The following is a 14,584-nucleotide window of genomic DNA, read 5'->3' as shown; positions in this document are numbered from 1 at the left end:
TAGCTAGATATTGCAACTACTGTACTGTTTTGTAAGTACCATTATTTATTAACATTATTTGCTGATGATTTACTGTACGTTAAACTCACCGCATATCCGCTCATAATAATTTTGCAGGCCACTTAACTGGTAAAAGAAAGGCGTTGTGATCCATTTATGCTGGGAATTCTGATGTTAGGTCTGACTTGTGTTTGTCCTTTCCCTCTGTTTTTATCCCACCCACAGCATTTATAGCTGTGGGTATATACATAGGATACTGCTGATGCTATACTGTTACTCTAACTTGGCCTAGAATTGCCGTTTATCCATATCAAATGCCGAGTTGTAACGAGATTTATGCTAGAAAATGTACTGCTCATTAAGAATTGCTGTAGAAAAGATGTAGAGCCATGACATTGTCCTATTTTGCCATTTAGCTACATGAAATAAGCTACATGAAATAAGCTACAAAAGAACAAAACTCGAGGCCAAAGTAGTCAAAAGTACAGGTATCGCTGATTGACACTGGAAGAACACCATGTATCACCCCAGTGCTAGGATCTCTTGTGTTTTTTATACAAATAAAACACATTATTTCATTAGACAGTCTTGATGTGACAGTAAAATGAAAGATTATACCACATTGTGTACCTGATAGAATTGTGTACCTGGTAGAATTTGTACATTTGGGAGCTTGCATAGTTAACGATTGAATAAGCATTTCCATGGATGCCCTGCAGATTAATGTGCAGTCAACATCATCAATTCTGTTGCCTTTCCTGCTTCTCCCTTCAAGGTGTTTGAAAATTAGTCTGGGAAATCCACAGCAACTGACATACAATGACATTTATTTAGTTGTCTTGGTGCCATCACCAGACGTATGTATTCAGCTTAGAAGACGCCCACATGAGTGAAGAGGTTTAGGACAAGAGAGGGGAGTGTGAGTTGGAGGGAGGACAGTCAGGTGGCTGAGGACAGGGCAACATAGTGGCAGTTTGTTTATGTCCGCCCCTTACAATATTAAGGTGTCTGGTGATGGATAGATTACTTATGTACTGGTAATTATGCCAGTTAGAAAAGTCACTCCCAAACTGAAGAGCATCACTTCAGGAAAGTAAGAAATGAAGACATCAGTACATGGAGTAGGTTAAAGACAAGTACTGTAATTAATACGTAGGCTGAAGTTCCACTGGGGAGATTACACTCATCTTGGACCACTGATGCAGCGGAAGTCAGTGATAAAATTACATTATTATTATTATTATTATTATTAATCAGATTCTGAAACACTTCACATTATTTAGGTTTCTGTACAAAAAACATGAAGGGTCATTGCATCCTTTTAGAAAAGGCTAGTACATACACATTTGTAAGGAAAGAAGGGCTTTCCATGCTTCCATGGTTACTATAAAAAAAAAAAAAAAAAAAAAAAAAAAAAAAAAACTTTAGTTTCCACAGCAAGTATCTTCTTAGAATGGCTTCCACTTTGTATAATACAATGTTAGTTTCAAGTAGTTAAGTTGCTACATTTAACAATACATTTGTACTGTGCTGTATCTTGTTTTAGTGTATGTAAAGATGGAAGCATTGACTCTGTCTGATAGATGAGTGTGAAGTTGCACGCCCTTTTTTTAATAACCCGTCAGATGGAGCCAAGATCCCATTGGCTTGAATGGTGGATGAATGGGAGTGTGGCCCATAAGTTGGGCAAAATTTGATTAGTGTCTCATTCTGTTTAGTTCCTTCCAGCTCTCTTAACTGTACTTCACCCCGCCCATGGATGAAAAAGGATGTCTGGATGATGGTAATGAATATTCTCTCAAAGTAAAATAAACTAAAAACTACACCATGGGGGGTTAAGAATAATAAGTGAATGGATGTGTGACTGATTTCACTGACCTTAGATTTTCCTTTTTGCTTTCTTTTTCTTGTTTGTAAACCATACTGTCATGGAAGTGATGGATGCTGAATGAGGATGATGATAATCTTGTTTCTTTATATCATTCCTGCCTACAAAGATTGTTCAATATTTTTTTTTAGGATTACTTAATGTGCTATTGAGTGGTGTTTTTAGTTGATGTATATCTAATGCTTTTTAAAATTTTCCCTTGTAGCGCTATACTTTTGTATAAAATTCTGTACAAACCCTTTATTCAAGAATAATATTTTCATAAAGGTACATCTGTAGTGTTATTTAGTACCCATTTCCCCAGTTGGGAAAGAAATTGCTTGCTTTTTAATTTTCATTTACTATATCTGTCTACCTACCTATCAGTCTATATATCTGTTGACATCCCAATCTGCCATCCTCTGAGTCTGGGTTTAAATCCACCTATGGCCAGTGCTGGCATAAATTACTGTAGTTTGTTTTCATGCGAAGGAACTGAATGCTAAGTTATCTATCTATCTATCTAGCTATAGCCTGACGCCCTAATCCTGCAAAGGGTGGCCACAGACAAAATGCCTCCAAGTCGCTTTGTCACCCACCATTTGACTACCCTCCCCCCAACTCACCCCCCCTCCCTCATATATCTCTTACATCCATCCCTCCACCTCATCCTTGGTCTACCCCTCCCTCTCCCTCCCTTCACCTCACCTACATACACCCTCTTAGTCTTTCATTCACAATTCTCTCCACATGTCCAAACCACCTCAGTGTATTTCTCCTAATCTTCTCAACCACATCCACATTCACCCCACAACGTTCCTTCACTTCTTCATTCGTCAACCTGTCCCTCCATGTCACTCCACATGCTCCACTCAAGTAATTCATTTCCACTGCTCTCACTCTTGACTTGTTCCCCTCTTGCAAGGTCCACGCCTCACTTCCATACATCAGGGTAGGGATCACAATACTATCATAAGGTGACTTCTTAACTTCCATACTCACCTCCCTATTTCTCATCACTGCTTTCAGTGAACCAACAACCTTCCTTCCCTGCTGTACCCTTTCACACACCTATTCCCCCAAAGTTCCATCCTTACTCATCACACCACCCAAGTACTTGAATGCACTCACATTCTCCATATCCTCACCATCCAACCTCACTGTACATTCTGTGACTTCATTCCTCTCAAACACCATAACTTTACTTTTGTTTACATTAACTTTCAGCTTCCTCCTCCTACACACTGTCCCAAATTCATTCACCAAACCTTGCAACTCCCATTCATCTTCACTCAATAATACTGTATCATCAGCAAACAGCAATACCGGAATCTTCCAAATCTCACCCTCATTCATCAGCGCCACCCCCACATCCACTGCCCTACCTTGCACCTCCTTTACAACCCCATCCATGTATATATTAAACAGCCATGGAGACATCACACAACCCTGTTTCAGTCCCACACTGAGATCAAAGAACTCACTCAGCTCACCATCCACTCGCACCATAGCCCTAGCTCCTTCGTACATACTCTTCACAGCACTCAACAATTTCCCCTCCACTCCATATATTCTTAATACCTTCCACATACCTTGCCTATCTATTCTGTCATAAGCTTTCTCGAAGTCCATGAAGGCAGCATACACTTTCTTTCCCTTCTCTAGATACTTCTCCACTAAACATCTTAGAACAAATATCAGATCTACACACCCTTTTCCCTTCCTAAATCCCCCTTGTTCTTCTCCAACTACACTACTCAAAACAATTAAGGGAACAAGATTTTGGTATGTGATATTTCAGAATCTATGCTTTGTTTAGGTTCAGAATTGCTTATGGGTATTCCCCGATATGTTTGGAATGAAAGGCAATGTTCAGCAAGGAATCAAAACGAGAACTTTACTGTTGGAACAAGCGAGTACCAGATTACCCCCAAAACAGAAATGAACAAGAGATAGGCTCAGCTACGGAATGTCTCAGAATTGTCTTAAAAACTGGTTCTGAAGTCTCTAATAATGAGTGTAACCTCCTCTTGCCTGCATGCACTCCCGACAACGACAAGTCATGCTCTGAATCACGCGTCGTATGGCGTCCTGGGGGATGTTCCCCCTCTCTGCCACGAAAGCCTCGGTAAGTGCTGGAACGCTATCAGGCCGAGGTTGGCGAGCATGTACCCTCCGTGCCAGCATGTCCCAGACATGCTCGATGGGATTGAGGTCTGGTGAAAGTGCTGGCCATTCCATTATGGCGATCCCTTGCTCCTGGAGGAAGTTCATCGAGACACGTGCAGTGTGAGGGCAAGCATTGTCCTGCATCAAAAGGAACTCCTCTCCCACAGCTCCAGCAAAAGTCCTTACCACAGGGTCCAGTATCTGTTCCACATATCGTGCAGCTGTCAGGGTACCGCCATTCAGCACAACGAGGTCTATGCGTCCCTCAATGCATATGCCCCCCCAGACCATTACGGAACCACCACCATATCGGTCATGTTCCACAATGTTGCACGGTGCATACCACCCTCCAGCATGTCTCCACACTCTGATACGGCGGTCGTTGGTCGAAACACTGAATCTGCTTTCATCTGAGAACAGTACTGGGGTCCAGTGGCGTAACTGCCACTGTACGTGATCTCGGGCGAACTCCAGACGTGCCCTTCGGTGAGCTGGGGTCAAAACTGGGGCCACAACAGGTCGTCTAGCCCGAAGGCCGTCCTCGTGAAGCCGGTTGCGCACAGTCTGGTTTGAGACACGGACCCCAGTCGCTCGTTGGAAGTCGATTTGCAGGGCCCGGGAAGTACTCTGTCAATTCCGGGTGGCCAGCACTCGCAAGTACCGGTCTTGTCTTGCAGATGTCATGCGTCTGCGACCTTGCCCAGGTCTTCTGGTTTACAGCCCGTCATCTTGGTATCGTCTCCAGAGCCGGTTGATGACGCTAGGAGACACTCCAAGGCCTTGGGCAACCCTTCTTTGGGTGTGTCCTTCCTCGAGCATCTGTAATGCTCGAGCCGCCTCAGCTATGGACAAATACCACCGCACACACTCAGTGATGGCAGGGAAACACAACAAAATCACCCAAAGCCAGAAACATCTCATGCTGATGCTGATTTTGACCAATTCTACTCAAAGAAAAATGAAATTTTCACTCTTTATATGGGGGTAGGGTGACACTCCAATTTTTATTGACATACTCAGAAAGGACAACTCAACTCACACAGATGTATTCGGTTCCTCAATCATTGCTCAGCTCACAACACTATTTCTGAACCCTAACAAAGCATAGATTCGGAAATATCACAAATCAAAATCTTGTTCCCTTAGTTGTTTTGAGTAGTGTAGTTCCTCTGTCATATGCCTAACCCTATCAGTGGGTATTCTACCATATATTTTACCAGTCACACTAAGAAGGCAAATACCCCTATGGTTACCACATACTTCTCTCTCCCCTTTTCCTTTGTATAAAGGAACAATTATACCTGATTTCCAGTCCTCTGGAACCCTTCCCTCTTCCCAAGCCAATCTACACAACTTCCATATCCACTCCACAACAATCTCACCCCCATACCTCAGCATTTCACCACACACTCCCAGCATTTCACCACACACTCCATCAATTCCTGGGGCCTTTCCCAACTTCATCATCTTCACTGCTTCCACTACTTCCGCCCTACTGATCTCTTCCTCCCTCCTCTCATCTCTTCTCCCAGCCATTCCCCAACCATTTATACTCGCACTGTTCTCACTCTCTACATTCCACAAATCCTCAAAGTGCTCCTTCCATCTCCTCAATTTCTCTCTCTTCTCCACCAACAACCTATTATTCCTATCTTTCACTCCCCTACTATTTCCCCTTTCACACTGCCTTACTTTCTTTACCTCCTTCCAAAAAATTTCTTACTCTCCCTCCATTTCACACTCAGATTCCTCCCAAACTCTTCATCCACTTTCTTACTCTCCTTCACCAGCCTCTTCACCTCCCTTCTCCTGCTCACATATACCTCTCTCTTCTCTCTCTCTCATCTTCTCCCCTATCTCTACTCGTTAACCATTCACTATATGCCTTCTTTTGTTCTACAGCTCGTTTTACCTCATCATTCCACCATGGTGTCCCTTGCACACCCTTGCATCTCCTCCTCACTCCACAAACCACCTAACACGCTGCACCTATCTCTTCCGTGAATATCTTACTACGTCTTCCACCCCTTCCATCTGCTCTAGCTCATACCTTCCCAATCTTTCTTCCACTATGCTCTTATACTCTGCCATTTTCTCACTATCTTGCAAATTCTCCACTCTTCTCACAGGAGCTGTTTCCTCCTATCTTCCCCTGCGTCTCCTCAATCATTTTCTTTGCAGCTTTGCCTTGGCCATCACTAAGTGATGGTCCGAGACTCCATTCCCCCACCCTCTCCACACTCTTGCATCCAATACTTGTCTTCTCATTCGCTCATCCACACACACGTAATCTATCATTGCCTTTCGTTCAACAAGTTCACCATCCATCCTCCTCATTACTCTCCATGTATACCGGTGGATCATCTTATGCCGAAAGTAGGTGTTGGCTATTGCCAACCACTTACCAGCACAGATGTCCACCAAAGCACTACCATTCCCATCTACGTCAGCTGGCACACCCCACTGACCAACCACTCCATCCACTCGTACATTCCCAACTTTGCCATTCATGTCTAAAATGCCCGCCGTGCCCGCCGCAGGACCTCCCACCTCACCACCCCCCACACCACCACCGAGCCGCCACCCCACCACCACCCCAGGAGGACACACCGGTGAGGTTAGTGACCCCGGGCAAGAGGGTCATCAGGGCATCACGGCCCTGGGTCCCTATTCCCCGCAAGTGCCCCAACCCCAGGTGATCAGGGGAAGTGAACTACTGTGCGGGAGGAGCGGTGATCGACAGAATAGGGGTGGGACTGAAATAAAATCAGTCCCAGGTAACACCGTATTGAAGGCTTTGTTACACCCTCTAGGGCAGGAGGCCCAAGGGCAGCAGGCCCAAGGCTACGGCCTAACAAAAAGTAAAAAGAGAAAGACGAACCTAGGCTACGGCCTAATAGAGTGTGTAAAGGGGAAGGCGACCCCAGGCTCCGGCCTTAACACACCAGGGAGAGAGAGTTGCTTTAGTGCATCCCTCTCCTGCTGTTCTCCCCCTCAGGAGCAACATCCCGTGGACGGTCCCAAGCCGCAGTGAGCAGGCGACCCCGGTTGCCTGGCAGATGTTCCTGTGGGAGGTGATCGGCTCTCGGCTACGGCCAGAATACGGATCAGGGTAAAGAGCCCCTGCTACCGTACGTGTAGCACTTCCCTATTACGGAAGCGACACCCCGTGGACGGTCCCCAGCCGCAGCGTGCGGGCGAACCAGTTCGCCCGGTAGTTGTCTTTCGTACGGGTAGACACTCGGCTCCGGCCGGGGCACGTACCAGGGTAGAGAATTCCCTGAAGGTAGGTTCAGTCCGTATTGGAGGGAGTGTGGCCTCTGTGCCCCTCCCTCCGGCTTGTCTCCTACTACGGGAGCAACACCACGCCGGCGGTCCCGAGCCGCGGCGAAAGGGCGACCCCAATCACCCTATAGGTGTCCCCCGTACGCCGGGCAAGTTCACAGCTACAGCCAAAGTGTGTAATAGGGGAAAGAGACCCCCAGCTCCGGCCTCCAGACACACCCGAGAGACCACGGGCAACGTGAGTCCTCCTCCAGCCTCTTTCCCTTCGGGGAGCCCTTCGTCGCCATCCGGGAATATAGCCCCGGAGGAGACACTAGAGTGGTAGCAAGGCCCGATATCGGACTTACCGCCCACACCCGGGAGTTCCTTGTTCCTGCCGGAGCCCCGTAGGAGACGCTGCCGCAGTCCAGTCCTGACGGCGCCTCTCCCTCTTGGTACCCGCAGCCCCAGGACGCCCAGGCTCGACTCCACAACCCATGACGAAGGTGATCCAGGCTCCCTCACTCCCCGGAGTCGGAAGAAACAGGCCCGATTACTCCGGCTGTTCAGCCCCAGTCCTGAGGGCCACCTATCAGGTCGAGGCCCCCGGATCAAAGGGCCTCCCTGCACCCCACCGGAGCGGCCCTAAGACGAGGGCCGCCTCTCAGGTCGAGGCCCCCGGATCAAAGGGCCTCCCTGCACCCCACCGGCGCGGCCCTAAGACGAGGGCCGCCTCTCAGGTCGAGGCCCCCGGATCAAAGGGCCTCCCTGCACCCCACCGGCGCGGCCCTAAGACGAGGGCCGCCTCTCAGGTCGAGGCCCCCAGATGGGAGAGCCTCTCTGTACCCTAAAGTGTAACTAACAGTGATAATACCCAGGAAACAGAGGAAAACAGTGACAATGACTACCCAAGAAAATATAGTAAACAGTGGCCCACCAGAGCTTAGTGTTGCCAGGGCAGAAAGTGAACTTTGTGAATTATCTTAGTCCCTCCCCATATTAAGGAACCAGGGAGTTTTCTGTGAGTCTCGAGGTAGGGGCGCGGGCGAGTCAAAAGTTAAGTGTACGTGTCTCCGTGACAAGGTGACAGTGTCGAGTGTCGCTATCCGCACCCTACCTCTTTCATAGTAATATCCCTAAACCAGACTCCCAACCTTGTGCATTCTTAAAGTGAACAACTCCATTTATATATTACCTCCAAGTGACATACGAACCCTATTAAAGAACACTCGCAATCTCCCTGTGTGCTTATTGTAGTGCATATGATTATTCTGTGAAGCCAAGTGTTAACTCTGTATCTCTGTGTCCCTGTATCTTAAATATCATTCTATGTGTACTGTTACGAGTAGGATCTAGGTAATAGATGTGTTACGGTATACTGCCTGGTTTTTATGTCCTGTTCCTTTGTTAGTGCTTTACTTCCGGTCTAGAAAGAGGACCCCGCTTCAGTAGCTAGTGTTTTTACGATGAGAAGTCGCCTTAAAAACACAGCATTACAATGTCTCCACTCAAAAGCACTCTCTCGCTCCTCTCAAACTTGTCCATACATGCTCCTACTCTCACCCAAAACTCATCTTTCACTCTTGCCACACGGTCCTCTGTCGGAGCATACACACATACAGTCGCCCACGCTTGCGTACCTACTTTCATCCTCACCCATACAATCCTTGCACCCACTGTTCCATACTCTCTTATATTCTCCTTCCACTTCTTGCTTATCATCAGACATACTCCCTCTCTTGCCCTCTCATTTTCATTAACTCCCGCACATATACCTAAACCATATTCCCATTCTCTCACCCTTTCACCTTTCCATTTAGTTTCAGTCAATCCACATATATCCACTTTTGCATCCTCAGGCACCTGAACAATCTCTCTCTCTTTCACTTCATCATTCACTCCTCTCACATTCCACGTCCCACCCTCAGAATGTCCTTTGGCCATTCCTTAGTCGTCAACGTATGGTCCGTCCTGGTCCGAGGCGCTTTTTTCGCTTGTTTAGTTAGTCTTTTTACGGGGTGGGGCACTTACCCACCACCAACCCTTTTAGTCGCCTCGTACGACAAGCAGGGATACTGGGGGAGTATTCTTGAATCCCCCCTACCGCCAGGGGGTAGTTATGGTTGCATGAAATTCAGTAAGCCTTAGTTACAAGGCAGGAATGAGTCTCCTTGTTTACAGTTGATCCTCCTTACTCCTGGACTATACCTAATTGATACCCATGTGGAAGGTGAAAGCTATGACCCCGCAGTTTTAAAATAACAATGAGATTCCCTAAAAACCACCTCCAGTGCTCTAGAGCATTATGAAAAATTATTTAGGATGTATTTTGAGATGATTTAGCAGTACGCCATCTCAAACTTTCAAGAAATGTATTTTAAGATGATATATTAACTCGCAAATAATGAAGGCTTTTACTTAAGGAGGACCAACTCTACCAGTTAAACTGCCCCTCCAATCTGGCTATATATACATTTGGTCATCAACAGAGCTGAAAAGGGTCAGGTATAATTGTCAGGTTAGACCAAACATTATAGTACTGTTGCAGCCATTAGGTTCGTTGATGCGTTACGAACAATGCGTAGACAGACCATTCACATGTACTGAGCCACATAGGGTAAAGGTCATGAAAGCCCTCGCCATCTCAATTCGTATTCTCTCTCTCTCTCTCTCTTTTGGTTTTGCAGTGTACACATTATGCCAGCAAAATCTGAGTATGGTGAATATGTTAGAAATGTATTTACTCCAGGAAAGCAATGTTGGGTCACTGCAGTACTGTATTTTCTGGCGACATGACAACCCTAACACAACCTGACCATCTATGAACGCAACAATCTCAGAGGTTCAGCATTTCCAAGGTCATTTAAGGACTTGTAATTCTATGTTTATTTCAATTAACAAGATTCTACCCATTAACGAACAAGCCTGTGAAAACACTGTGAAACTTTCTGCAAATATTTTCACTCCCCCCCCCCCAAAAAAATGTGTTCCCAGGTTCTGCTACTTCTTCCGCCTCTGTTTTCCCATAAAATCTGATACAAAATTCATTAACATTGCCACACGAGTTGAGTGGCGAGGACTTCCTTGAATTTAACATTTGTCACTGGGTGTTTCCCTGCTTCATCATGGCCTTGAAGTTGTAAATTGTAACACTCCCGCGAGTCCAGGAATAGCGAGGTAGTGGATGTAACTCAGCATAACACAGCACAACTCAGCATAACACCAAATATTGGTCTGTTATTGTTTTCCATATTATTTTGATGCAGGATACCAGCGTGAGGAAGTCCGTGGCCTTGAGTGAGCGGATGACTTACGTAAACAAAGGCCGGCCCGACCGTTGATGCTTGTAAAATTATTTGATTATTTTTTCCTAGAATAATATTAATGTGATGACTAAGCAAAAACAACAACAACAACATTATAGCTGGTGTCATTGATTAGAATATTAGCACTGATTTGACCCCGATTATTACCTCCGCCAAAGAAGTTGTAGGAGGTTATGTATTCACCTATGTATTCTCTGCTTGTTTGTTTGTTTGTGCATACGATATCTCGAAAAGTTCTCAATGAATTTTAATGCAATTTTGCGGATGGGTGGGCCATGGGCCAAGATAGGTCTGATTAAATTTTGGGGCGGATCCGGATCCTATGTGTCCCGCACAATATCTCCAAAAGTTCTCATTGAATTACAATAAAATTTTGTGGAAGAGTGAGCCAGGGGTCTAGGAACAAGTGATTAAATTTTGGGGTGGGTCCTGAATCTCTGAATTCCACACAGTATCTCAACGGATCCGAATCCTTGTTAATGGCAATGATACAGGCGGGGGTATGCGCTCTCGGAGTGCTATCTAGTTGAGCAATGTGTTTCGGCGCTAGACGGACACGCTCCTCTGCAAATCCTTCTGAAATAATAGCCCAGAAAACTTTGGCATGTCCTTATATCGAGGAAAACAGCAATTCTGGAGGCGAGAATAGCTCAAGAATGTCCTGCGAAGGAAGCAAGTAATCACCTCTCTCTCTCTCTCCTTTTTTTTTTTTTTTACAAGAGAAGCGTTTATGGATCATCCGACCAAGACACACCCGCATACTTATATTTTTTGCCATTATTGTATCTATTACTTTATCTATTATTTTTAAAGTTTAATAGGTCGTTTGGTGATGCTTCTGAGCGATTTTGTTTGTCTGTCTGTCTGTTTATCAATCTGTCTACCTGCCTGTCTGTCTGTGTTTATCAATCTGTCTACCTGCCTGTCTGTCTGTTTATCAATGTCTACCTGCCTGTCTGTCTGTTTATCAATCTGTCTTCCTATCTGTCTGTCTGTTTATCAATCTGTCTACCTGTGTCTGTCTATCTGTGTTTATCTGTCTATCTGTGTCTGTCTGTCTGTTTATCAATCTGTCTATCTGTCTGTTTATCAATCTGTCTATCTGTCTGTCTGTCTGTCTGTTTATCAATCTGTCTACCTGTCTGTTTATCATTCTGTCTTTCTGTTTATCAATCTGTCTATCTGTCTGTGTCTGTTTATCAATCAGTCTACCTGTCTGTCTGTCTGTTTATCAATCTGTCTATCTGTGTCTGTCTGTCTGTCTGCTTATCAATCTGTCTACCTGTCTGTCTGTCTGTTTATCAATCTGTCTACCTCTGTCTGTCTGTCTGCTTATCAATCTGTCTATCTGTCTGTCTGTCTGTCTGTTTATCAATCTATCTGTCTGTCTGTTTATCAATCTGTCTATCTGTGTCTGTCTGTCTGTCTGTCTATTTGCCTGACTGTCCTAACTTTTCAATGGCTTGTCCTATACTCTTTTCACTCTAACTTGGCCTAAAATGACCATCGCTCCAAATGCTGAGACAACAGACTAAAACAATATGATGCTAGTCACGAGGAAGTGCCATGGAAAGGATGTAGCTGCAAGAGGACGAGAATTTGGGCCAAGTTAAGGTGAAAGGATGGCAGATATCTCAATTTTGTGGTTTGATACTTTTTTCTTATTTATTTAAATATTTTTTTTTACAGTATGAAATAGCAGAGGGAAAATCAAATAAAAATAATCCATACACCAGTTTACAGGCGTCCTCCATTTATAAAACATCTGTAACAGCTGGACTTGAACAGCTGTGGGTTGAAGTTTGGAGGGAAACAACTCTGGTGAAGCGAGTTGCAGAGAGATGCAGTTTGGGGAATGAAAGAATTCTGATAGGCAGAAGTTCTGCAATATGGCTGAGTGACATTCCAGTCATGAGCGCTGCTAGATGCCCGTAGCACGAGGGAAGGCATGGAGAGGTGGCACCATGGACGCAACTTCGTCTGAGCATTTGCCATAAAAGTATCTGTAAAATAATGCAAGGGAGGCAACATTCTTCTTACTTGTAGGGGAGGTACTTTATATGTAATGGCAGGGTTGTTAATAATTCTAACAGCTTTGTTCTGAATTTCGTCCAGTTGCTTTAATATATGTCAAAGGTCATAGGTCAAAGGTCATGGGTCAAAGGGTATGGGCCAAAGGTCATAAGTCAAAGGTCATGGGTCAAACGTCATCGGGTCAAAGGTCATGGGTCAAAGGTCATAGATTAAAAGCCATGGGTCAAAGGTCATGAGTCAAAAGGTATAAGTCAATGGTCATGGGTAAAAGGTCATGGGTCAAAGGTTATAAGTCAAAGGTCATGGGTCAAAGGTTATAAGTCAAAGGTCATGGGTCGAAGGTCATAGGTCAAATGTCATGGGTCAAAAGGCATAGGTCAAAGGTCAAAGGCAGGTCATAGGTTACTACTCTCGCTGATAAAAATCTGTACCCCACTTCAGTTCAGTTGATGGACAAGTGTAGTCAGAGTGGAGGGTTGTTTTGACTAGTAACCAAGGAGACTCATGTCAGCCTCATAACTAAACCACACTATGACATACACTCTTTTCACTTTAACTTGGCCCAGATTTTCGTCCTTCTGCAGTTTACGTCACACGGTCGGTAGACAGGGAAAGACAATGCTATAACTCTACATCCTTTCCACAGCACTTCGTGACTAGCACCACATTTGAGTGTTAATTGTTACAACTCTATCCATAGCACTACGCCACATTCCCGTAAAGGGTGGCTGTTTGTCTTGAGTTAGTTGTTTTACGGGAAGGGGCACTAACCCTTCGCCAACCCACTTGCTGACACGTAGGCAACACGTATGGGTTGATTATAAGGTTACCACCCAGCGTTGTAAATGGTTTCCTGGCTTACCGGAAATCATTAGGCTTGTCACTTAAGGTAAAGCCACTTGAAAAGGAAGGAGGAGTAATAAAAAGTTACAGAAATGGTGAGAGAAGTAGAAAGAGAGGAGAGCAGACACAGAAAAAGAAAGATAAAGGTAAAGCAAAAAGTAGGCAGCACCACATCAAGTGAGTGGATGATGGCCGCCACACCAAAAAAGAGAGATGGTAATTTTTGGCCAAGTTAGAGTAAAAACAATACAGTGTTTTGAGTGTCGTCCAGTGTCACTGGTTGAAAACAATAGAGTAAAAGGAAATCGAGCACAAGCAGGCGGTTTTCCCCCTCTCTCTGGGGCTTTCTAACTCCTAACTCACTGTAACTCATTCTAATGTATTCTAACTCATTCTAACCCATTCTAGGTTATTCTAACTAATACTAACTTATTCTAAGAAATTCTAGCTCTGTGGCTCGGGTAAGGAGTGGCTGGATGAAGTTAGGGTGCTGTTGCCTCTCCTGACATTGAGAGTGTTTTCCCTCCGTGCTAAGGGATCTTTGTATGCGGCATGTGTTAGGAGTGTAATGCTGTATGGTAGTGTGACCTGGGCAGTAAAGGAAGAGGATATTCACAGGCTTAAACATACGGAAATGACAATAATTAGGTGGATATGTAGTGCGTCCTTGAATGAGAGGCTTTGGGGGGGGGGGGCTAGGTACGATGGAAGACTTAAGAGAAAGGATGGGACTGGAGTGTAGTGGTGCTATGATGAGGAGAGGTAGACTGAGATGGTTCGGGAATGTGAAGAAGATGGAAGATGACAACTGGGTGATGAAATTGAGAAATGTGAACGTTGGGGGTGGGGTTGCGAGAAGCAGACCAAAAAAGACTTGGGACGAGGTCATAGAGTGTGACCTCAGGGATAAGGGACTGAACAGGGTGGCTGTCAAGAGATCGAGCAGTTTGGAGAGCCGATATTAGATAACCAAGGCCGAAATGCTGGAGCCTTTATAAACGAAAGCAAAAAACGTTTCTGTTTCTCGTTAACCGATGTCATTCAGCTCAAAGGGAATCTCGCTTAGTGAAAGAGTCAATAA

Source organism: Coenobita brevimanus, chromosome 4 (genome assembly GCF_032717465.1).
Source record: "Coenobita brevimanus isolate Jiangsu-jjx chromosome 4, ASM3271746v2, whole genome shotgun sequence".
In the NCBI taxonomy this organism is placed as follows: Eukaryota; Metazoa; Arthropoda; class Malacostraca; order Decapoda; family Coenobitidae; genus Coenobita; species Coenobita brevimanus.
Note: the sequence above shows the minus strand (reverse complement) of the source record.